Genomic DNA, 27,204 nt, shown 5'->3' with positions numbered 1-27,204 from the left:
TAACCAGAAAGTTGCCTCAATAGCTATTGCTCAGTTCACACTTAGCCTCCCTGCCTCCTCCCCACCCCTGCAGACCTCTTCTAACTCTCTTCCAAAGACAATAACAGCAGGAAAAAAACAGCTGACTGCACAATAGGCCTACAGGTTCCCATTGTGTAATGAGCCTAGGATATCGAGATATTCCCTTTACAAAGAAAAGAACATGGACTTTGGAATTGGGCAGACTTGAGTTTACATCCTGGTTACTAACTAGTATGCATTTGTGCTATTAAATCTTGCTAAATTTCAAAAGACTTATCTGTAAAATAGTGTCAATGGGTAGTTATATGAAACAGGGCATATAAAATCTGACCTGAATTATTTGGTAACCACTGACTTCCTCTCCTCTCCTTGGATTTTAGCTGCCAGATAATATTCAGAAGGGAGATTAGGCAGTTTTGTATGGCCAATGACAGACATTTCCTATTCATGTCTTTGTAAACACCATCTTACTGCAACCATACCATTTCCATCATTGCCAAAAAAAGTTGTTCCACCCTCATAGCTGTGAAGGGCATCTCTTTCTCTTATAAAAAAGTTCTGCCTGAGCTCCATCTGACTATCCTCTTCTACATCTCCCTACTCCAAGATACTTTGTCTCCTTGTATCATTTTTTTTTTAATTAACTTCTAGCATTCTCCCTAACTTTCTCAGAGTAAATTATAATGAACATTGGGAATTGGACCTTTACACTTCAGAAGGGCATGGGAACCACAGGCCAGCTCCCAGAGTGGAATGAAAGTCTAGGTCCAGGAAATCCCCTATCCATCCCCATCTCTTTTGCTACAGGGCACAGAAACAGCCAAATTCAAAATATATCTTGAGTCTACATAAGCATATACCTTGCTTCCTATAGCTCTGTGAGGTCATCATTGAAGTAGTGAAGTATTGCAGGTGTATGAAATGTACTCTCCATGGTCTAATTCATCCTAGATCCCATTCTCTTCCAGGTTATATCCATGTTCAGGTTCTTCCCTTCATATTTCCATGTGTAGCTGGCAGCATGTGCATCATAGGGGAGATAGTGATGTAGGATTTCCCACATTGATTCCAGGGCTCCCACCTCCAGTATGTGCTACTGCGACGTGAGCGTTTTAATGATATGGATGGTCTGGTCTTGGCGGACAGCCTCCCCGCTTCATAACGCGACCCCAGCTACCAGGGCTTCCCTAAATTATAGGCTCAGTTGGATCTGGGCAGCTGAAGTGGGATGGGCAGAAAGCTGCCCCCGCCCGTGGGGGAGGGGGGGCGGGGTGGCGTGAGGTATCTTTGGGAACCGGCTAGCGGATCTAAGTGCTTGGGGATGTCTCTGGTGTTTGGATTAAACCAGTGACTGATTTATTGACCCGTAACTTCCACGATGTGTTTCAGCAGTAGGTCTCCTTTGTACTCTTGTGCCAACGCATTAGTATTCCAGGTAAGACACCCAGAGATCTTTCCAGTGGTGGTGTTGGGCTACATCAACTGGAGTGAAATACCAACGCTGGCAATACTCAAAGTCTGGCCCAGTGCTGCAAGGCTCTTGCTCTATTGGTTGCCGGCTCCGTTAAGTGGCTTTCTCACTTCTCAGCATGCACTCAGTACCACTTCCTCTTGTGTACCAGAGCTACAGTGAGAGCATTTATTCCTGACATGAAATCTATTGTCCTGTTCCAGCCACCGTCCACAGAGATCAACCTGTGTGGGCGAAGAGGCGCGTGGGCTCATGGGAAATGTAGTCTGATTCCCGCTTTCAATTAGCTAGCTAGGTGCTTCCTCAGGAGTTCTGAGGCGAAAGCCAGCACACTCTTTTAATTTTGAGTGGTCTGGGCTACAGGCGACATTTAGGACAGACTTTCTCGCCAGGTAGGAAAACAAGTGGGAGTTCTATGATTATGAAAAAATATATTCTTCTCATGGTTTTAAAACAGAAAGAAAGGAATAAGATGCTTCCCTTTCTCTCTATTTTATATCATGGACTGCTTTCATTTTAGAAGGGAGAATTTGATCAGCATCCAAGAGGTGCTGCAGAATGCCATGATCACCAACAGACCCTCACTACCAAATCCAATGAAAAAGACTATACATGAGCTACTTGTTACCATTCAATTTGTTACAGCACAGAGGGAGGGAAGAGAAAATAAACTTTAGAATAAGAAAAATATACCGTATCATTTTACTACAGTGAAAGGATTTTGAGTATTGGCTATTTGAACACCTTGTTGTCTTGATTACATCTCTAGATGGAATGTACAGCTGTTCCAGACAATCACAATAACACCCATTAACATTAAATAGATCCACTTCTCTGTTAGCAAAGTTCTTGAATCAGAGTCAGCATCGCCAGAATTGTGAGGGTAACCAGCTCAGGTATGATTATATACATTCACTTAAAAATGAGAAATCCTTTGATAAAGGCCCAAATTTAGAGATTAAAAGGGAATTCCCACTCAAACTGGCAGTAAAGGGATGAAAAAAGATATTTCATGGAAATTTAAAAAACCAATACTTATACTAAACAAAATCCTATATAATAAAGAGGTAATATGCAAATTAACCCTCATGCCCTGACAAGATGGCTGCCTACAACCAGGCTGGCAGGGGGGTTAGTGAGAGACGACCAAATGATTGAACAAGCAAGCTGTGTGGGGCAACCAGGCCAGTGGGGTGGCCATGAGGGGTGACCAGGCCAGCAGGAGGGGCAGTTAGGGGTGACCATGCCAGCAGGGAGGGAGCAGTTGGAGGCGATCTGGCTGGCAGTGGGGGGCCGTTAGGGGCGACCAGGCCCACCGGGGGGAGGCAGTTAGGGGTGATCAGGTCGGCACACAGAGGCAATGAGGGGCGATTAGGATGGCAGGGCAGGGCAGTTAGGGGCGACAAGGCAGGCAGGCAGGTGAGTGTTTAGGAACCAATGGTCCAGGATTGTGAGAGCGATGTCCGACTGCCAGTTTAGTCCTGATCCCCGGAATCGGACCTAAACCAGCAGTTAGACATCCCCCAAGGGGTCCCAAATTGGAGAGGGTGCAGGCCAGGCTGAGGGGAACGCCCCTCCATGCATGAATTTTGTGCACTGGGCCTCTGATATGCATATGCATATATATATATATATATATATATATATATATATATATATATATATATATATATGTGTGTGTGTGTGTGTGTGTGTGTGTGTGTGTGTGTGTGTGTGTATTGATTTAAGAGAGGAAGGGAAAGGGAGAAGAAACATCAACGATGAGAGAGAATCATTGATCTGCTGCCTCCTACACATCTCCTACTGGGGATAAGCACACAACCCCCACATGTGCTCTGACCAGAAATGGAACCCTGACATCCTGGTTCATAGGTTGATGTTCAACCACTGACCCGCTACGTCTGGGCTAGATTTTAAAACAAAGGTTATAATAAGAGACAAAGAAGGACCTAGCAATTCCATTTCCAGGTATTATCTGAAGAAACCCAAAACACTAATTTGAAAAACTTATGCATCCATATATACATTGCAGCATCATTTACAATAGCCAAAATGTGAAGTAACTTAGATGAGTGGATAAAAAAGAAGTGGCACATATATACAGTGGAATATTGTTCAGCCATAAAAAAAGAATGAAATCTTGTCATTTGCAACAACGTGGATGGGCCTAGAGGGTATCTTGCTAAGGGAAATAAGTTACATTGAGAAAGACAAGTACCATATATTTCATTTGTATGTTGAGTCTAAAAACACAAAATAAGCAAACAGAACAGAAGAAAACCCTCATAAATACAGAGAACATTTTGATGATTGACAGAAGAGAGGATGGTTGTGGGGATGGGTGAAAAAAGTGAAGGAATTAAGAAGTACAAATTGGTAGTTACAAAAGAGTCATGGGTATGTCAAGTACTGCATAGGGAATATAGTCAATAAATAATGTAATAACCATGTAAGGTGCCAGGTGGGTACTAGAATTATTAGGGGGATCACTTCATAAATTATATAAATCTATAATCACTATGTTGTACACCTGAAACTAATCTAATATTGCATGCCAACTATAATAGAAAAATAAAAATATTAATAAAATGAGAATCCCCAATAAGGACAGCATGAAAATGAGAAAAGACATGCAGAGAATTGTTGTAGAAGAAGCAGAGATACAAATAACACATGTTTATTTGTATATGTGTATTTATAGAACATTGCTGTCTCAGAACAATCTCTTTCAGAACAATATTGCAGAGCCTTGTGGACATGATTAAATCAGCTCACCATGTAAAGAAGTTATCTTAGTGAGTTCCCTTAGTTGTTCACTAATGGGCTGGCTTCATGTGTTTTTGGGTGGTCTCTGAATTTTACCATACACCTTGCCAACCACTGTGGGCATTTAAAAGATAACATTAATAGAAGACATGTATTGGTGACTACTACCTAGAGGCCTAATTTTCTTACATATAATTCTTGTAAATTATTAAGAGAGCTTCTTCCTTTCCTTCTGAGAACTTAGAGGGAAGAAATGGGAAACTCATTGATTACCACATTTTTCTTATTTTTTTCTTGAATTGTTTAGGGTGACATTGGTTAATAAAATTATATAGGTTTTAGGTGTACAATTCTATAATACATCATCCATATATTGTATTGTGTGTTCAGCACCCTAAGTCAAATCTCCTTCCATCACCATTTATTCCCCAAAAAAACTCTTCTACCTCTCCTTACCCATCCTTTCCCTCTGGTAATCACATACTGTTTTCTGTGTCTATGAGTTTTTTGTTTTTGCTTAATCCCTTTACTTTTTTCATCCAGCCCCACAACCTCCCTCCTCTCTGACAACTGTCAGTCTGTTCTCTATCTATGAGTCTGTTTCTATTTTGCTTGTTAGTTTATTTTGTTTAGTAGATTCCAGATAGCCACAACATTTCTAAATGTGTGGTAGTGCTTTGTCTTGTCAGCAGGTTTTACTTAGAAAGTGGGTCCCAGAAAGAGTTCCTGACTCTTGTTCTTGTGGCTCTCCTACCAATCCATTATTTTGCATTATGTTTCTGTTATATATTAACATTCTGAGGCTCAAAGAATACCAGAACCTCCCAAACCATGCATACATAGTTTGTTAATCTAAGGTCCAAGTGGGTTAAGGAAAGCACGTTTGAACTCTACCAGTCAAGATTCCATTTCACAGAAATGGCATTGAATTACATTCATAATGTAAACATATGTTTAATTTTTTGTACATTTCTGAATATTATCTATGATATAGTTTTGCTATTGAGTTCATGGCAGGGTCATTTCTGGTAAGAAAGGGAAGAGGTGGAATGAGAAAAATCAATGTATTGAATTTTTACACAGAATGGTTGGGTGAACTACATTCCATAGGCTTTCCTTTAAAACCCGAGTAACAATCTCCTTGTTACTCGGAAATTAAATATTGGAGATGCTAAATAAACTTTCCAAGTTTGCATATCTGAAATAAGTGGCAGAACAAGAATTTTAACCCATGCTTGTTTATTTCTAAACCTTATGCTACTACCACATGACCTTCTATTCAGAGCTCAAAGACTGCATAATTTAATTTTGCTTAATAAAGTGTCCATGCCTACTTATGCATGTAAATATATGTCATGTTGTAGTTGGATAACAGTGTCTGGAATACCAAAGACAAAGCCTGTGATAGCGATATGATTTGATCTGGCAGTGCCTTTTCCTTACTCGGTGCACAGTAAACATTTGTTGAATGAATAAAAGAAAAGGAAATGTATATTTGTTAATCATCATCAAATTGACTCATAAAACTGAATGAATATGTCCTTTTTTATTATGTGATTGAAAGCAAAATTGGGATAATTATGTGCAAGCTGTTTCATAAAATGCTTTTTGTAAATAAAACAAAGTATATTTCTTTTGATTATGTTGTAAAAATGATATTTTAGTAGATATACTATACATAGAGCTAATGCAAGGTAAAAATTGCAAAACCTTTAGTATTGTAGGAGATGGTAGACTTGAACAAGTATTACTCCTGTTTCCTTGCCTTCTCTCTCCCATTAAAGACATGATTTTAATAAGAAATAGTAAATTATAGAATATTTGAAAGTGTAACAACAATAAGTGAAAAGCATTTTTAATAATCTGTGAGCTTCAGTGTCATTTCTGAGTTGTAGGGTATATTGCCTGATGAATATTGGAAAAGGAAAAAATAACCATTATGGCATTTCTTTTACCTTCATGTATTTTCCTATCTCTTATATTACCTTTTAGTGGGTCACCAGAAAAATATTTTCCTATTGAGTCCCGGAAATAAATGACAATAATGATTCCGCTCTTAGAAGACTGGAGATAGAAGACTAAGGATTCAGATAGCAGACCCATTACCAATTATTGGATGACTAGTGGCCTGGTGCATGAAATTTGTGCACATTAAAAGGGAATTAATTAGAGGAAATATTTTAATATTGCTATTTTCCCTTTATAATAGAAGTGTTAGAGATGAAAGAAAATTAGTAAAATGTATATGAAAATCTTCCTTCTGTTAGAGTCTGGGGCATGCCACGAGACCCAGAGTCAAGTCCCCACCCAACTGCACGTGCCTCGAAATTGTGTGAGACCCAGACCCAGCTGGCCCCACCCCCATTGGGCAAGATCCAGGTCCGTCAAGCCCCGCCGGGCAGGGGGCGCAGCCTCAGATCCCCTGGCCCAGTGCCGGGAGGGGGGAACAGCCTCAGGCCCCCTGTCAAGCCCCGCTGGGTGGGGGTGCAGCCTCAGGGCCCCCATCAAGCCCCACCAGGTGGGAGATGTGGCCTGAGGTCCCCCATCAAGCCCTTCCAGGCAGAGGATGTGGCCTAAGGTCCCCCGGCCTGGTGCTGGGGCGGGAGGTGCGGCCTGAGGTCTCCCGTCTCAGGCCACGGTGATGGGGGCATGCCTTGAGGTCCTCCATCAAGCCCCACCGGGCTGGTGGCGTGGCCTCATTTCTAAAATACAATCCCATATAATAAAAGGTTAATAAGCAAATATACCAAATGGAGGAACAACCGGAACAACCGAACAACTGAACACCCAGTTGCTATGATGTGCACTGACCACCAGGGAGCATGCACATCGGCTATGGTGGGATGGTGGAGCAAGTGAGCCGGGGCACCAGATCAAGGGTGCTGATCGCTGTCATCAGCACGAGCCTCTGGTGGTTACTGAAAATTCTTTGCTCCCACACACCCTGGTCCTGCCTGGCACTTGCACCTGCTCCTGATGCTGGCCCCACTCACACCCGCTGCTGGCGTCAGAGCCGCCGCTCCCACCCATTGCCAGTGCTCGGCCCTGGCCCCAATTGCTCTGTGCTGCCAGTGGGTGGGAGTGGCGGCTGCCAGCCTTGATTGCCCCTGAGGGCTTCTCCACCTCCCCCTGCTCCTGAGGGGTGATTGGGGCAGCAGCTGCTGCTTGCATGCGCTGACATCACTGGCCCCACTTGCACCTGCTGCTGGTCCCAGCCCTGCTTGCACCCGGTGCTGGCGCCGGCCCCAATCACTCTGTGCCTTCAGTGGGTGAAAGCGGGACCGGCACCATCACTGCATGGGAACGGTGGCAGTGGGAGTGGGTCTGCCGACAGACAGGCGGACGGGGCCTGGTGGGAAGGGCTGGGTGGGGGTGCATAGGATGGGCTGAGACCCGCCCCTGTGCCTACCGCAGCCTCCCGGCCCACAGTTCCCTTCAAGGTGCATGAATTCATGCACTGGGCCCCTGGTGTGTGTGTGTGTGTGTGTGTGTGTGTGTGTGTGTGTGTGTGTATACACATACATATAAAGCTTAATATGCTAAGTGTCGGGTCATCTGGTGACTGGTTGTTCAACCAATCAAAGCGTAATATGCTAATGATATGCTAAGGCCACTCAACCGTTTGCTATAACGTACACTGATCACCAGGAGGCAGACAGTTGACTGGTTGACCAGCCGCTATGACCTGCACTGACCACCAGGGGGCAGAAGCTCCGACCGGTAGGTTATCTTGCTGCTGGGGTCTGGCCATCAAGACTGAACTAGATGGACCGGATATGCCCTGGAGCCCTCCCTGTCCAGATCGTACACTGGTGGGGTCCCTCAACCTGGCCTGTGCCCTCTCACAGTCTGGGACCCCTCAGGGGATGTTAGAGAACCAGTTTTAGCCTAATCCCACAGGTCACTCCCCTCGGGAGGGCACCAGAGGCAGGGCTCATGGCTGGCAAGTGCTGCTGTGGCAGCGTGAGCCTCTCCCAATCGGGACTGATTGGGCATGAGCCCAAGGCAGGCGCAGTGGGGCCTGGATGAGTGGGAATGGCAGTTAGGAGCTTCAGGCAACATTGGATTGTGGGCTTCAGCCTGATCCCCGCAAGCCACCCAGAGGGGTACACTAGTGCATGAATTTGTGCACTAGACCTCTAGTATATCCTGTATAATGAAGAGGTAATATGCAAATTAACGCTCACACCATCACAAGATGCCCACAGCAGAGGCAGGGTTCCCGTAACACAAGATGGCTGTGCCCACAGTGGAGGCAGAGTTCCCATAATGAGCCATAATGAGTGATAGCAGCAGGGACCTGAGGCTGCATGGCCCTGGGACAGGGGACCTGAGGCTGCGGCCCCCTCCATGGGGCTTGACAGGGGACCTCAGGCCATGCCCCCCACCCATCAGGGCTTGACAGGTTACCTCAAGGTGCACCCCGGCCCAGACTGGGGCAGGGGACCTTAGGCCATGCCCCACATTCCCTGCCTAGTGGGGCTTAGCAGAGGACCTCAGGCTGTGCCCCCTGCCCAACGGGGCTTGACTGGGTACCTCAAGGCAAGCTGCCTGCCCTGGTGCGGGGCTGGGGTATCTCAGGCCACACCCTCCGCCCCAGACCCAGGGATTTGAGAGTGTGCCAGGTGACCTGAGGCTGAACCCCCTGCCTGGCATGTGCTGGGGGACCTGAGGCTGCACCCCTCACCTGGCGGGGCTTGATGGAGGACCTGAGGCTTCGTCCCCCCCAGCAGGGTTTGACTGGGGCCCTGAGGCTGCGCCCCCCTCCTGGCAGTGCTTGACAGGGGACCTGAAGCTGCACCCTCCACCCAGCAGGGCTTGATGGGGGTTGGGCTGGCCAAGTTTGGATCTAGTCCAATGGGGGTGGAGCTGGCCAGGTCTGGATCTCGCATGATTTCGAGGTGCATGCGGGTGGGCAGGGACTTGACTCTGGGTCCTGTGGCGCACCCCAGACTCTTACAGGAGGAATATTTTCATATACATTTTACTAATTTTCTTTCATCTCAGACATTTCTATTATAGAGAAAGGGCAAATAGCAATCCTATGTAACAAAGAGGTAATATGCAAATTGACTGTCACACCCTCATACAAGATGGCCACCCTCATATAAGATGGATGCCCCCATGTGGTCAACAGATGTACACCCCCATGTGGTCACAAGATGGCTGCCACAATATGGCCAGCAGGGAAGGGCAGGTGTGGGCTATCAGGCCTGCAGGGGATGATAGTTAGGGACAACCAGGCCTGCAGGGGATGGCAGTTAGGGGTGAACAAGCCTGCAGAGGAGGGCAGTTGGGGGGAGCAGGCCTGCAGGGGAGGGCAGTTAGGGGTGAAGAGGCTGGCAGGGGAGGGCAGTTAGGGGTGATAAAGCCAGCATGGGAGGGCAGTTGGGGTTGACCCAGGCTGGCAGAGGAGGGCAGTTAGTGGCAACCAGGCTGGCAGGGGAGGGCAGTTGGGGGAACCAGGCCAGCAGGGCATGGAATATGGGTGCTACCAGGCCTTCAGGGGAGGGACGGCAGTTGGGGGGGACCAGGCCAGCAGGGGAGGGCAGTTGGGGTTGACCCGGGCTGGCAGAGGAGGACAGTTAGGGGCAACCAGGCTGGCAGGGGAGGGCAGTTGGGAGGAACCAGGCCAGCAGGGGAGGGCAGTTAAGGCAGGGGCAATCAGGCAGGCAGGGGAGCAGTTAGACTTCGATCAGGCTGGCAGGCAAGTGGTTATGGGGTGATCAGGCTGGCAAGCAGAAGCAGCTAGGGGCAATCAGGCAGGCAGGCAGGCGAGTGGTTGGGAGCCAGCAGTACCAGATTGTGAGAGGGATGTCTGACAGGCAGTCAGAGGATCAGGCCTAAACCAGCAATTGGACATCCCCCGAGGGGTCCCAGATTGGAGAGGGTGCAGGTTGGGCTGAGGGACATCTCCCCCAGTGCATGAATTTTGTGCACTGGGCCTCTAGTATTACAATGTTTCCTCTAATTCCCTTTTAATGTGCATGAATTTCATGCACAGGGCCACTAGAATATCTATCTATCTAATCTAATAAGAGAAACGTGCAAATTGACTGCACCTCTGCTACACCCCAAGCCTTGCCCACCAGCCAATCAGAACAACTATATGCAAATTAACCCAACCAAGATGGAGGCCAGCAGCCACAGAGCTGGAGCAAGCAGGAGGCTTGGTTGCCCTGGTGGTGGAGAAGCCAAGCTTCCTGCCTGCCCTGGCCCACTGTGGCCTCCACTCAAGTCAACAAATTTCAATTATAGAAGATAAATAAATCCCAGATACCTGCTTCCAGCCAGCCTCCACTGGGAGCTTGGGTGGCTGGGAGCCGTGGCCAGCCTGCAAACAGCCATCAGCCCCTCGCCCAGGCTGGCCACACCCTCATGGGGTGAGGGTCCCTGCTGAGGGGCTTGACCAGCCTGCAAACAGCCCTCAGCCCCTCACCCAGGCTGGCCAGACCCTCATGGGGTGAGGGTCCCTGCTGGGGGGCTTGGCCAGCCTGAAAACAGCCATCAGCCCCTCACCCAGGCTGGCCAGGCCCCCCAGCAGGGACCCCCACCCTGAAGAGGCTGTGGCCAGCCTGCTAACAGCCCTCAGCCCCTCACCCAGGCTGGTCAGGCACTCCAGTGGGGACCCCCACTCTGATCCGGGACACCCTTCAGGGCAAACCAGTTGGCCCCCACCCATGCACCAGGCCTCTATCCTATAGAATAAAAGGGTAATATGCAAATTGACCCTAACAGCAGAAAGACTGGGAATGACTGGTCACTATGACACACACTGACCACCAAGGGGGAAGACGCTCCATGCAGGAGCTGCCCCCTGGTGGTCAGTGCGCTCCCACAGGGTTAGCTCTGCTCAGCCACCAGCCAGGCTGATGGCTACCAGCAAAGCAGTGATGGCGGGAGCTTCTCCCGCCTCCTCAGCAGCGCTAAGGATGTCCGACTGCAGCTTAGGCCTGCTCCCTGCTGGCAAGTGGACATCCCCTGAGGGCTCCTGGGCTGCCAGAGGGATGTCTGACTGCCAGATTAGGCCCAATCCCCTGGGGAGTGGGCTTAAGCCAGCAGGTGGTCATCCCCCGAGGGGTCCCAGACTACGAGAGGGCACAGGCCGGGCTGAGGGACACCCTGAGTGCACAAATTTTTGTGTACCAGGCCTCTAGTCACATAATAAAAGGTATTGAGAGTGAAGGTAAGTTACTTACAAAACCTGTATGAAATGTGGAACTTGTAGATAGTAATAACAAGAATGCGTGGAGGCAGAGACAAGGAAATTATTGTATCTTTATGTTTTCAGCTCTTATGCCAAATGCCATGGAGAACCGTGGTTCTGTGAGCAAATCCAGAGCCAGCGATTCAATACAAAAGGCGATGGTAATGGACGACATGGTCTTCTTCTCTTTTAGCCTCATCTTCTTTCTTTTCTTTCTGAGAGCTGCAGCAGTGAACTGATCTTGAGGCTCTTCTTAGAGAGGCTACATCTTCTGGACTGAAGTTGTCCAAAGTTATTTTCAAATTTGAAAGGCCATGCGTATCACGAATGTGACGAGGAGCAAAAGACAGAGAATTAGCTGCAACATGAAACAGTAATAAGGAATCATATCTGACCAACCAGCCATTGTGATGATCAGATTTTTCACTCAAAGAAGGCCCTCTCTTCACTCTGCCAACAGCAGGGAGTTCGTAAGCTCGAAGTACTGGAAGAAGAGCCTTCCCACAGCCACAAACCACCAAGGTTGCTGTCTCCTGTTCCACTCAGTTCACAGTGATGGGTGATTGGGGCCAGAGGCTTCAAGGCAGCCTGAGCAGAGGGCTTCAATGTCTGTTGACTTGGCAACAAGGTGGCTTCATTGTTACATACCTACAGCGTCATCACTGACACCTCCATTATTACCCGAACTCTCAGAGCTACTCCTCAGACTCTTGTCCTTCAGTTCAGCCTTGTGTAGGGGAGCCACTGCTAGTTTTCCTAGGAACTTTATTCACTGACTGATTTGTTTGGTGTTCCCATTTTGTACTGAAAAACGACTTGTGGTTCTCTCCTGCCAGCACATCAGGAGGGAAGTGAAATGCTGCACCTTTCATCAGAAGCATCCACCCACTGTTTTACCACATGGGATTATCTCCTTTGGGAGATGATCATTATATGATATATATATATATATATGATTAAAAAAATTATAAAGTGACATTAACTCACTTTTGCAAAGAATGAAATCCATGAAAAGAAGCTGGGGGCAGCAATAGTATCCCAGTATAAAAATTTGTGTGTACACGTAGTAAAATTTGGAAATTGAATTCACTCTGCTTCAGATTTCACTTTCCTCCCATTAAATCAGAGCACGACACAGGCATCACAAAATCTGCCATAAATAATTCTTCACAACCGTCTGCTTCACTTTGAGTGCCCTGGACCCTATCCAGCCATAAAACCTGGATCTACTTTTACTACTAAAGAGGATGGTCCCCCATGGTTAGGGCTGAAGACGCTGAAATGGAACAGGAGCTTGCTGTTCAAGCAGTTACTCTGCATGTGGCATCTTATACAGCAAACAAACAGCGGGTTCGCTGTGGACCTCGGCAAGTCCTTGAATATCTTGACAAGATTTATAAGTAAGATTTGGTGTTTATTTATTATTTTAAAAACTTTCCATTGTTCTCTCCTTGGTAATGTAATATGATATATACTTTTGCCAAGAATAGGGTGTGGTTTACACAACACACTGAATCGGAGGTCTGTCAAGAGGAATGTATTCTTTGTTCCTCTTAATCTCTAAGGGAGAGATACAGCAGAAGGACAAGTTCTCAGTACAGCATATCTCAGTAAATAGTTACAGACTTCTGGGCAAGCTATGAAAGGCTGTTCTCATTCTACAAATGTTACTCCCATTCTACTGATAATCGCCATCCAAACAAGTCTGGGAAAACTGTGTGGGTAAGGGTCCCAGCCTTGCTAGCCGCTTCAGGTGCAAGGACCTTGCCAGCTTACATCTGGCCCCCAACAAAACGAGATAAGACAGGGTGAAAAATCTAAGATACAATTTAATAAACAGAGTAAAACTTAAGTTCTAAGAAGGTTTGAAAATGTTAAACTTGGCATTTCTAATAGTGGGTAACATGGAATATTCACGAATTGGTATTGGATGAGCTGGTAAATTTTTCATTAAAAGTGTAACTTCTAATTCTTTTTTCTTGCCATAAAATATGAAGTAAACAACCCCACCATGGTACGGATGCAAAAACTAGTATACAGCATAGCGGCAACTCCCCCCCGACACACCAAAAAAATAATAAAAAAATAAACATCCCCCCCCGAAATATAATCAAGTCATACAAGATGTATTTAGCATTAAAATCAATTAGTAGTTTCCAGTTAAACAGCAATGATATATCATTTACCTCATAGACAGATAAAAATTAGAATGAAAGTGTTGCTGAGGGTTATTTGGACCTGTATACACTGTTGATAGAAGTACATACTGATGCATTTATTCTGGAGATCAATATAGAAGTGCTTACTCATAGCAGGGGTACACATGCTCAATGACCAAGTAATTCTGTTCCTAGATGTATATCTCAGAGTCATTTTTTTTACATAGTTAAATAAGGAAATATGCATAAGGATATATTTGTGGTGGTAGAAAATTGAAGGCAACTTGAATGTCTATCATGGGGACAGTGGAAAATACATGCCTATAGTTGAGAATCTGTTAGGAGTGCTGTTTTCCATTTCTGATGCCTAGCCCTTTCTCACCCACAAATCAGCTCTATCAACACATCACTGGACCTTTCTTAGCTCCTGTTTTCTCAACCATAAAAATAAGGGAACTGGATTGATCAAGGTGCCTTACCTTTTTACATCCTCTGATTTATAATTTTACTGGACCTTCCATATACCTTTATGTTTTTATGCCCTTGCCCTTTTGATATTAAGGAAAGTCAATAACTTTGAACATTAGTTTAAACATTAGGGGTTTAACTCTCTTTAAAAGAAATTTCTGCTGTAATATTGTTAAGTAATAAGAATAACCAGTTCATAATTAATTCATTCAGAATTCCATAACTGGAGATTGCTTAATACAGAATATATCTATGGAAAAAATATAGAAAATGACATTTTTGATTGACATTGAATTTTTACTTAAAAACAAAAAGGTGAGAGAGCACTGGTGTAAAACCCAGTTCATTGTGGTACTACTTTTAAATCTAATTTTCCTTTTTATTCTATATCTTGACCATTTAAAATTTTATTTTTAATTCCAAATTACAAAAAGTAATATATGATAGGTAAAGTATGAAAAATGTTGATGTAATTGCAAAAAATTCCAATTACTCTAGTAGTATCTGAAGTAAATGTAGAAAGGAAGTCTAGTCCTCACACCCAAACACTATTAAGTAATACCCATGTCTATCCTTTGCAAATAGTCATACAATCCAATAGAACAAACCTGCTCTTACAGGCCTCTTTCTATAGTATCTGGCTGAGTCATGCTGCTTCAGAGGGACTCTGCAGTGCCAAACTCTATCTGCTGAAAAAGAGAAAGAAGAACTTACGTGCAAGTAGGAAAATAAATGGCTCTCTTTCCAGGGTCTAAGATACAATGTCTGCCTCAGTCATCTAACCCTTATATAAATATTTTACTATTCAGAGGTTTCTCTTGGGGACCCAGCCTGGCCAATCCTGCACCAAAATCAGCAATTTCTGCCCAAGTCATTTGTTTGAGTCTTCCTATCTCTTGGACACCAAAACCTGAGTTAGCAACTCTTAGGTTTGAAGAGAAGTGCTAAGCATTTAGAGCAGACATCTGCAACATTTTGCAAAGTCCAAGCATATTTCTCTTTTTCAAGGAATTTTTGGCAATGAGTGTTCAGGTAATGAGAGCAGAATCCTTCTTTGGTAAAATTCTTGTGATAACTGAACAGAATAGTCTGATCAACACATTGGCTCAATGAGATCTTGGATTAACTCCCGCTTACTGTGATGCTGGCCAGGGAGTACACTTTGTTACATAATAATGATAATACACGGATTTAAAAACAGTTTTATATATTTTTCATCAAACTGAAACTGTAATCTAAGGCTACTGACTCCTATTTCTGTGCTCTCGCCATTACAGACTACTCTGAAGTGTATTTACTATTATTGTGGCTGTAAAGCTGCTTCTCAGTAGAATCTAAGACCTGCAATTTCTAGCAGGACATCAATACAGCCATAATCCTCACTTCCTGAGGCTCTTTTTCACTTAATTCCAGTTTATGGACTTTAAATTGGTACAACTTTTCTGGTTGGCAGGTAGGGAATTAAATTAAGTATGTGTATACCATTTGAGGCAGCAATTCCATGTCTTGAACTGGACCCTAAGGAAATAGTTAAGTATGTTCAAGAGAGTATGGATACATCAACCTAAATACTTAATTTTGGCCCTTACCACAAGTGTAAGTTTATTGAATGTAAAAGAACACAAAGCATATCTACTAATATTAATGAAGGGGTATATAGAAACAGATTATTGTTCTCGGTACACACAAATACACTCTGACAAGCACTCCTGTGCACACACATCAAACTAGTTATCAAGGGCTATTCACAAAAGCCCAAAATTTACCCATATGGATTTCAGGGACATGAAGAGGACAAACTCATAAATGAGCTAGATCTATTTTAAATGCAACATGAAATACCTTTGTTAGCAATAGAAAATAAAGGTCATTCCTCTCATAATTAGTTATTTAAGAAAAATGTATCAGTGCTGTGGCAAGATTATGAAAGATTTATGTTCCTTTGATCTTTTATATTATTTTGTCTTTCCTGGATAGGTGTTATGAGATAAAACATAAAATTAAAGAACAAAGGCCTGTCAATCAAAAATTTCAAGGCTCTTATTAACATAAACACATACATCTTTGCGATTTTAATAGCATATAGAAATTCATTTGTTATTAAATGAATCAGGTTAAATTATAATAAAATTATAAAAGGGTGAGGACTCTCTTAGGTATAGTAAAAATTATTACTAAGAATCCACACCAGTTTTGAACTTAAGTAAAATATAAACATGAAGCTTTAGAGTTGTAACACATTACCATGGTAACAAAATAAAACACATGTCCTTGCCCTCCTTGAACTTGCAGTCTAAGGGGGAAATTAGTGAAGCCAGCAATAATGACGAAGTGTTGTAGCTTCCATGATAAGGAAATTCAGAGTGTAATGGGACAGAGCAGATAGTACAAGTACTGTACCTGACTGGTCTTGGGTGTGTTGGAGAGACTTCCCACAGGAAGTGCTGTTTAACCTGGGACCTGAGAGATAAGGAGGAATTAGCTAGGTAAAGAGAAGGCAGGGCTAATCTGAGACCCTAGCCAGATATAACAGTCAGAAAATACTCTATTCACCTGGTTCATCTCTGGGGAAATCCTGTGTGGAAGTCCACTGCCTGGCAGTTGGGCATGTCCAGAAAACTGTGAAACTTAACAGCACAATTATAGAAAGTGCCTGAATTCTGTTGTTCATGCTTATGAGAGAAACCAAGAAGGAGACTTCCCAAGAGTTTTTGCATCTTTTAAATCTTTTTACACTGTCTTGGCAGTGAGCTCAAACTGGAAGAAACAAATCATTATTTTAAAAAGTGAGTGCATGAATGAGAAGATAGCTGAAATGCTCAAAGTATCAGGATGTCTCTACTCTACTCCTGTTTCCTTCCCTTCAGTGGTTGCCTTCCAGGGCTTCTGGACTCTTTGATTTATGCTGGTGTGCTATTATGTGTGATTCTGGTCATGTGTATACAGGTGAACACTAACATTAAACAGGTCTAGTCAAGTGTAGACTATTACAGATCTGGAGCTCAGGAAAGAGGAGGTCAAGAGACGGAGATTTAGGCTGGCATTAGCTGACACACAGGACACTCAAACACTATATGATGAATAGAAGGATGAATGAATGAATGAATGAATGAATGACAGATTTTTGGATACAGTAGAAAAATGAAACTTAGTTTATCTCTTCAAGGTGTTTCCATCCATATTTATCTTTTGAAATAGATTGGGATTGTATGATATATTTGCTCCCTAATTTGATTTTTAAAATATTGTTGGTTTTCATTATTAAAAAGTCATTTTTTTCTTTTTAATAAAATTTAGAAAAATCCATATTTGTATTAATGAAGGTTTCAGTTTGAATATGTTGGGGAATGAGGGAGCTGTTTGTGCTCTATCAACTTTTGAGAAGTCTAGAGCAAGAATATTGCTAAGGAACTCACCAACTACCTCAGACTTGAGAGAGGAGGAAGAGGTAGCCCCAGTCCCAACTTAAGAGGAACTTTCTGTGTGTATGTGTGTGTAAATATTTGGAGTTATATATTTTAACAAACTTTACATATACATTGATTTATTTTGAAATAATAGGATTTTACTATATAGGTTGTATTTGGAACTTTTCCCATTGAAGAGTATACTGTGAACACCTTTTAATATTAATACATTACTGGTTTTATGATTTTGTTTAAAATTGTTTTCTGTATGTTGAAAGTATCAAAAAATTATCTTTTCATATTATGAAATCAATCTGTGGTTATTTAAATAAAATGAAATAATATAATAATACATATTAGAAGTTCAAATTTAACCTATGTCTCTCTTACCTAACAGCTGTTTACTCCATGGAACCAGTATTACTAGTAGGCTATGTGCCCTTCCAGATGTTTTTCCTTGCTGATTAGATACTAACTTAGATATATCAACAGATTACATAGTGACACATACAATTTTATTTTCCTTTGAAGAAATGATATTACATATCCAGAATATTCTAAGTTTATACCTATTTGTATTCATTTTCATTTCTATAATTGTGAGATTTCTGCCTCTCAGTAAGTATTTATATATCTCCACTTCGATTTTCTAATTTATAAGGCAACACAACAGATGTTTGAAAATGCACTAGTGGGCATTCTTCAATGTCCTCACCATCTCTCGATAAATTCGAGCTCCCTAAACAATTAGATTCAAAGCATAAGAAGCTTCAGGTCACTGAGAAAATATCTTGGGTCTTAGGGACAGTACAGGCTTTGACTCCTTTCCCTGTCACTGATAAGCTTGGAGACTTTTGGGGGCAAGTTACTTAACCTATGAGCCTTATATTTGTCATCTGTTTATTGGCAATAATACTAGCCACCTAGAATGCTGATTATTAAGAATAAAGGAGATAAAATATAATATTTATCCCATATTGTGGAAATCACACAAATGTTATGTGCATTCTCCTTATTTCACCTTCCCAAACTGCTACATCAATGCTTTGTCCTGAAACTTTCACCATCTCAGGAAACAGCTAATTCATGTGACCCTTTGTTTAGGTGTGTTAGCACAAGGGGCATATTTCAGATCTACAAACATTAATATAAAGGATTGTTACATTAGTTACTATATTTGCATGATACAGATGACACACTAAGGAAATAATCAGGTCCTTTCCCTTGGTTTCACTCTTCATTTTAATTCTGAAGAAGTTTCCCATGGATACTGAAAAGACAGGAGCTACAGAATAACAAAGCATAATAGTGCATCTGTTTAAGGGTTATTTATATTGAGAGGCAGGTCATTAAATTGCAGCAGTATTAAAGTCACTTCTTTCAAGCTCATTTCTGTAGCAGAATAATGCTGACTGTAAGTTGTTAATATGCAAAATCCACTGTCATAACTTTGACAAAAACTGATTGTGTGATATTGCACAAGTTACTTAATCTTCTAATCCTCTGTTTCCTTATTTATAAACAAGGCATAATAATACTAACCTAATTTACAGGTGGGAGGAAAGAATTAAAGAGATAAGACTTGAAACATTCTTAGCATAGTGACTAGAAATGGTGAGTGCTTAGTAAATTTTAGCCATTGCTATTATTAGACTTCCTCTCAACCAGCAAAAGGACTAGGATGAGGCAAATTGTGAGGTACCTAGGACACACAATTTAAGGGGGCACTCACTCAGGGTTGTACAAATGCCAATCCTGCACCTGTAGAAGACTGACTATCTCCTTAAGAAGGAGAGCCTCTTTTAGGCAAGCCTCACCCTAGTCCATGGCAGGATTTTAGGTGGGTGCTTTGTTTTTGTCCACTAAGGAATCGGGAGAACTCTGAGCATTTGTGGTGTGCTTGGCACCTCCATGCAACAGATTAGGAGACTAAGGCGCATAGAAATGAAAGTACCTTGTTTTGGGCCACACATTCAGTAAGTGGGTAAACAGAGATGGGAACAAGTGGCCTTTGACAGCCAGCTTCAGGTATTTTTCAGTATATCACAGAGCCTCAGCTGTAAATCCCACATTTATAAACAAATGGATATTTTCTTACTGTGTTTATGTGTAACAAAATTGAAGTGCATATGTTTAGTTCTGGTACATAGGTTCTAGTCCTTTCTCTTTTATTCATTAGCTGTCTTATCTCAGTCAAGTCATTTAACCTCCCTGGGCTCCATTTTGTCACCTGTAAAAATACTAGTAAGTGAATTGGATGTCATTTTCAAGAACTCTAGTTTTACACCCAATAGTTTATTATTTCATTTTGTCCACTACTACTTACTTTTATGTTTCTCTGCCTCCCTTCTCTCATTAAGTGGCAACAATGTGCAAAGATTCCCCTAAATATTTTGAGGGCCAGATATTTTTAAAAGGAGCTTCTAAAAATAAGAAAATATGAAAAATGAGACTACATATCATACATCCTATCTAATAAAAGAGAAACATGGTAATTAGTGTACGACCGCTACCCTTCCCATTGGCTAATCAGCAAGATATGCAAATTAACTGCCAGCCAAGATGGCAGCCGGCAGCCAGGCAGCTTGAAACTAACATGAGGCTTGCTTGCTTCAGTGAGGGAGGAAACCAACGTTCCCCGCCTGCCTTGCCGGCCTCTGAGCCTGCAGTTTGAAACATTGTAACAAATATAGCAGCTAAACAAAACCCCAGAAACCTGCTTTCAGCGAGCCGGGATCTCAGAGCTGGAGTTATACATTATTTCGATTATAGAACCCAAACAAACCAGATAACTTCTTTCAGCAGCAGAGGCCTCAGAGCTGGAGCCAGAGCTAAAGTTGGCCTAGAATAAAAAAGAAAAAGAAAAAAAGAAGCAGTTGGGAGCTTCAGCCCTCAGCCCCTCACCCAGACTGGCCAGGCACCCCAGTGGGGAACCCCACCCTGAAGGGTGTGTGACCAGCTGCAAACAGCCATCATCCTCTCACCCAGGCTGGCCAAGCACCCCAGTGGGGACCCCCACCTTGATCCAGGACACCCTTCAGGGCAAACCAGCCAGCCCCACCCATGCACCAGGCCTCTATCCTATATAGTAAAAGGGTAATATGCCTCCCGGCACCGGGATCAGCATGACAGGGGGCAGCGCCCAAACCCCCTGATCGCCCTGCGGCTCTGTGTGTGACAGGGGGAGAGGCCACAACCTCCCTATCCGCCTTGCTCTGTTCGTGACAGGGGAAGGAGCCCCAACCTCCTGATCAGCTCTGCTCTGTGCCTGATGTAGGGGAGCTCCCCAACCCCCTGATCGCCCTGCGGCTCTGTGTGTGACAGGGTGCGGTCCCCCAACCCCCCCTCCCCCATGGGCCCTGCTCTGTGTGTGACAGGGTAGAGCCATAACCTCCCCATCGGCCCTGCCCTGAGTGAGAGTGGCAGCGCCCCAACCCCCTGATCGGCCCTGCTCTGTGGGTGATAGAGGGCGGCGCCCCAACCCCCTGATCCCCCTTGCTCTGTGCATGACAGGGGGCAGCGCCACAACCCCCTTATTGACCCTGCTCTGTGCATGACAGGGGGTGGCACCGCAACCTCCCCATCAACCCTGCCTTAAGTGTGACAGGGAGCGGTGCCCCAACCCCCCAATCGGCCCTACCCTGAGCGTGACTGAGGGTGACATCGCAACCTCCCAATCCGCCCTGCTCTGTGCATGACAGGGGGCGGCGCCCCAACTCCCCAATCGGCCCTGCTCTGAGCCCGACCAGGGGCTGCACCCAGGGATTGGGCCTGCCCTCTGCCACCCAGGAGCAGGCCTAAGCCAGCAGGGCGTTATCTCCCGAGGGGTCCCAGACTGTGAGAGGGCACAGGCTAGGCTGAGGGACTCTCCCTTCCCCCCGAGTGCACAAATTTTTGTGCACCGGGCCTCTAGTTTTATATAAAAGAATATCATATATATATATATAGAGAGAGTAATATAGGTATATTTATTTGAAAATGTTCAGGAAATAGAAAATATTTTTGGCTTTGACTTGGGATAATAGTAGACAAAAAGTTAAGAAATGGATCAAGCAAACCTGAGTGCATTGGCTGTGACTATAAAATAATGACCCTACTGTTCTTTTGATGATCATAAATTGGTTGTAAAGCCAATTGCCAAAGTCCTGATCAATGATAATCTCATTGCACAGGTGTGTGGCTTCATGCGAATGGAGGTATATTTTGAAGAGTAATCCTGGTCTGCATTTTAATTTCTGGTATTGATGATAAAGGTGGTACACAGCATTACTCCATTATCACTTGAGTATAGAAAAGAGTCCTCCAGTTTACAACAGTAAGACACCATCCTGCATAATAAAGAGGTATACAAATAGACCATCACACCGTCGCACAGATGCCCCCCCCCCCATGTGGTCACAAGATGGCCACCCCCATGTGGTCATAAGATGGCCACATCCACAGGAGGGCAGTAATTGGGGGTAATTGGGGAGAGCAGTTGGGGGCAACCAGGGTGGCAGGGGAGGGCAGTTGTGGGGGACCAGGCAAGCAGGGGAGGGCAGTGGGGGCTATTGGACTGGCAGGGGAGCAGTTAAGCATCAATCAGACCAGCAGGCAGGCGAGCGGTTAGAAGCCAGCAGTCCCGGATTGTGAGAGGGATGTCTGAGATTGGAGAGGGTGTGGGCTGGGCTGAGGGACACCTCCCCAGTGCATGAATTTTGTGCACCAGGCCTATAATACAGTGGTTCTCAACCTTCCTAATGCCGTGACCCTTTAATACAGTTCCTCATGTTGTGCTGACAGTTATTTTCATTGCTACTTCATAACTGTAATTTTGCTACTGTTATGAATCATAATGTAAATATATGATATGCAGGATCTATTTTCATTGTTACAAATTGAACATAAAGCATAGTGATTAATCACAAAAACAATATGTAATTATATATTGTGAAATATTTATTTCTAATTACAAATAAATGAAATTTTGTCTTGAAGCATGGTGTAGCATGGGTAACAGTCTTAATATAACAACAGTAAACTACATTGCTACATTTTGTGACAGTATGCTTAAGAAGCCAATGTCAGTGTGAAGGTTGAGATTGCTTCTTTCTCACCAGATCAGAAATTCTCGGGGCAGTCTTTGCAAGAGCACAATGAAAATCATCTTCCACAACAAGTCTACTTCTGTATTTAGACTTGATAACCAACAAGCTGGAAAACCCTGTTTCACAAAGATATGTTGTTGGAAATGGAAGAAGAAGGTGCAACACAGTCTCAGACAGAATAGGATATGACTGCAAACACTTGATCCAGAATTTTGTAACTGGCATTGTAGAGAAATCAGTTCTCACTGCATCATTGTTAATAAGTTCAATGAACTCCTCTTGTGCTGTCTCAGGAACATCTTCAACTTTGACTGTGAATGGGCTTCTGGCAAGTGCAAATGGGGTGTCAGGTAGATTTGGAATGTATGATGAAATTTCGTCTGCAAGCATGTGCAAGTGTTCTTTCACAGAAATTATCATCATAATCCTTTTGTCTGGTTCAATGTCATGTTCCTCAAAGAAAGCAGATAAGGTAGGCAACATGTAAATTTTATTTTCATCCAATTTTTTTTTTTGCTAAAGCTGAAGTTCCATTTGGAATGATCAGATCTTTTCAGACAAGTCGAGGCATGTTGAGTTTGGTCCTTGCAGTGATAAATTTAACTCATTCAAGATGGCAAAGATGTCAACCAAGTAAGCTATTTTCTGTAGTTCACTTTTATCGCTGAAAAGTGCTTCGAACTGAGGTCTTGCTTTCTGATTAAAAAACATTTTGAGTTCATCACGAAGCTCAAAAACACATTTTAAAATTTTTCCTCTCGACAACCATCTCACTTCAGTGTGAAATAGCAGAGCATTGTTTGGCGCATCCAACTCGTTGCACAGTTGTGAAAACAGTCAACTGTTTAAAGTGCTCGCCTTTATAAAATTGACACAATTTATGATGCTTTTCATTACTTCTTGTAACTCTTGTGGCAGCATCTTCATTGCTAATATTTGCCGATGAATCATACAGTGAGTTCCGATGACTTTTGGTGACTCATTCAGTACCAAATGCTGAAATCCAGATCAACATCCTAGCATAGCTGGAGGACCATCTGTGCAAACACCAAAAATCTTTTCCCAAGAGGTCTTATGCTTTTTCAGAAATAAACCAACTGTGTCAAATACATCACATGCAGTAGTTGTCATTTCAAGAGGTTTGCAAAAAAAAAAAAAAAAAAAAACTCATCTTTAAAGTCGTCATCATTAATATACCTCACATGAACCATTAACTGTGAACAGTTTGCAATGTCTGTAGATTCATCAAGCTGGATACTAAATATTGGAAGTGGAGCAGATTTAATTTCCTGGATTACCTGATCAAAAATATCAGCAGACATGTCATCTATTCTTCTGTGGACAGTGTCGTTAGTTAAGGACATTGTACTCAATTTCGTAACAAATTCGTCTCCTATCATAACTCGAACAATGTCTTTGGCCACTGGCAACAGTAAATCCTCAGAAATGGTGTGAGGTTTCATAGCTCTGAGTGCCACCAAATATAAAGCTTCAATGGCTGCTATGTTTCATTTGTGGTACTTGCCACCAGTGTCAAGTCTAGCTTTCTTGAGTTCATCAGCTTTGCTTCTAAAATAGTTGGTATCCTTGCCGGCAAAGCTTGGATGCTTGCTATCAAAATGGCATTTTAGTTTGTTCGGCTTCATAGATTCGGCTGATAGAGCTTCACAACAAATAACATATTGCAGTTTCTCAATTCTTGCTGTAATTATTGAGGTAAAACCATACTGTAAAAACTCCTCACTATATTTTCTTTTCTTAACGTTCTTCTCTACACGATCCATTGTCATGGGATGGCTTGCTAATGAAAATAATATATAACAATAGCCTTAATAATACAAAAAATGATACATGGTATAGTTCAGTCAATACAGTTCATTAAAGTTTCCTGTGATTTACCATTATTTGTGTTGTTTTTTTACATGCCTGTTACTATCACAGGGGGCAGTATTCACATCAACCACAGCTGAATATAAAAAGACCAATCAGCATCCAGATTAAGTTCCCATGGTACAGATTATTTTTTTGCAGTAGTTGATGACTTTACAGTACATGATTTTATATTTACCCAGTAATTATAGATCATGAAGTGTCATTTTACCTCCAATACTGCTGCTTTCAACACAGCAGCTGCTTTCTATACAGTAGCTGCTCTCTACACATGTGTGACTGGTCCACATAAGTACATTTGTTGAGGGCCATTAGAATACACTCAGTTTAATTTACGTCAGCTGGACCCAGGGAGCCAGCAAAGCCACTCCCTTGGGGGCATGACCAGTCAAAAGATTGGGCGCCACCCAGTTTGATTCTCCCGCCCAGTGTTAAGGGGATAGATCTCATGATGTTGAAGGCCCACCCAGGAGCCTGGAAGGGACCTGATGTACTTTTAACCTGGGGGAGAGGATATGCTTGTATATTTCCACAGGACGCAGACTCACCTGTGTGGATTCCAGACCGTCTAGTCTAGTCCGACCTTATGTCACACCACCCTCCGCCTCCGCCTCACCTTCCTCCCCTGAATCATCCATATCAGCCAACCCAGAGGGCACAGCTGACTCCTCCCCAGACGCCAACAGCACCATCAAGCACAGCCCTAATGGGCCCGTTGATCCAGCCATTCCCCCCCCCTTTGTTTTGAAGATTTTATAAATACAGATGTAACAGCAGAATAAAGAAAGAACCTGGCTGGAGAACCTGGCTAGAGAACCTGGCTATGCCGATCAACTGAATGCTGTCTCCGTGTCCTTCCTTCTTCGCTGACTCCGTCCACACCTTTGGGAACCCCTGGACCACTGGGGCTGGACCCCAGCATACATTATGGGGCCAACCCTGTCACATACACCTGTATTTGTATGGGGTGTATGTGATAGGGTTGGCGCGATGATGTCATCATGCCAGGTACTCCTATGTGGGCATATCTGCATGTGGGCGGACCCGCCTGGAGTCAGATAGAGGAGTGGTGTCTCAGTTCCTAAGACCATCGGAAATATGTGTTTTCCAATGGTCTTAGGCGACCCTTGTGAAAGGGTCGTTCGACCCCCAAAGGGGTCGCGACCCACAGGTTGGGAACCACTGCTCTAGTAGGTAATATGGGAAGGCAGCTAGATGATGTCTCCAAAAACAAAGAACATACTTTGGTTTGATGGGCATATGAGTGAACTCTGAATGCAATGCTTAACTGAGTTCTATTTGGCAGTAAAATGATAATAAAATATTTTAATTCAGGAGTCTGTAAAAGTTCTCTCACATCCTTCTCCTGAAGTTGGAAGAGTACCCAGGGTAATGAGTCCAAATCCTATACCATTGGTAATAATCAGCAACAAGCTACCATACATTGATTCTCTATAATTGCAAATACTTGATTATAATAGACACTAAAGGCCCAGTGCCTGAAATTCATGCACAGGTAGGGTCCCTAGGCCTGGCCAGTGATCAGGGTTGATTGTCTTCCTTCATTCCACATCACCCCCTGGTGGTCAGCACATGTCATAGCAAGTGAGCTAACTCCCGGTCTCGGTCAAACTCCTGAGGAGGCAATTTGCATATTAGGCTTTTATATATAGGCTATATATAAAGTGGCTAGGCCCGGTGCATGAAATTCGTGCACTGGGGGGGAGTGTCCCTCAGCCCAGCCTGTCCCCTCTCACATACTGGGAGCCCTTAGGGGATGTCCTTTTGATGGCTTAGCCCACTCCCTGCTCCCCTTGGGGAGCGGGCCTAAACCGCAGTCTGGCCTCCCTTTGTGGGAGCTGACCGGGCTAATCAGGGGAAGGCACCAGCCCCATCACCCCACTGATGCAGCCACTGCCAGTCACCGCAGCCAGCAAGGATTTTTCATCAACACGGACTCCAGTCCAGTCACCATGAAAAATTGACAACTTTCTTTAGGCATTTTCAAGATGTGCCTTTCAGCCGAAACCGGTTTGGCTCAGTGGATAGAGCGTCGGCCTGCGGACTGAAGGGTCCCGGGTTCCATTCCGGTCAAGGGCATGTACCTGGGTTGTGGGCATATCCCCAGTGGGAGATGTGCAGGAGGCAGCTGATCGATGTTTCTCTCTCATCGATGTTTCTAACTCTCTATCTCTCTCCCTTCCTCTCTGTAAAAAATCAATAAAATATATTTAAAAAAAAAAGATGTGTCTTTCATATAATAATAATTTCTTTATTATTTTTTTATCCTCACCTCAGGGTATGTTTCCATTGATTTTTAGAGAATGTGAAAGAGAAAGGGAAAGACAGAGAGAAACATCAAAATGAGAGGAACACTTTGATTGGTTGCCACCTGCATGAGCCCTGACCTGGGCCCCGGCCAGGGAGGAGCCTGCAACCTAGGTACATGCCCTTGGTCAGAATTGAACCCAGACCCTGCCATAGGCAGGCCAAGGCATTATCCACTGAGCCAAAGTGGCTAGGGCAGGATATGACATTTCTTAGCCCTCCAGCAGCGGACCTTCGTTTTTTTCACCAGGAGTGTGGTGAAAAACCCTAGATCACCATTTTGGATTCTTATTACCCAAGTTACTAAGAATATTACCAGTGGCATACAGGCAGCTTAACCAATGAGTGGTCAGAAAAGGTGCTTCCTCTGTAGTTCACACCAATTGGCGGCTTGGCACCC

General features: G+C 43.8%; 1 pseudogene; it reads right to left on the bottom strand.

Moving 5' to 3' along the window:
- Positions 1-833: 833 nt before the first annotated feature.
- On the bottom strand, positions 834-25,168 carry LOC132224576 (cytochrome b5 domain-containing protein 1-like; annotated as a pseudogene).
- Between the last annotated feature and the right edge of the window lie 2,036 nt (positions 25,169-27,204).

The sequence above is a fragment of the Myotis daubentonii genome, chromosome X (genome assembly GCF_963259705.1).
Source record: "Myotis daubentonii chromosome X, mMyoDau2.1, whole genome shotgun sequence".
Lineage (NCBI taxonomy): Eukaryota > Metazoa > Chordata > Mammalia > Chiroptera > Vespertilionidae > Myotis > Myotis daubentonii.
Note: the sequence above shows the minus strand (reverse complement) of the source record. Positions and strands in the feature narration are given on the sequence as shown.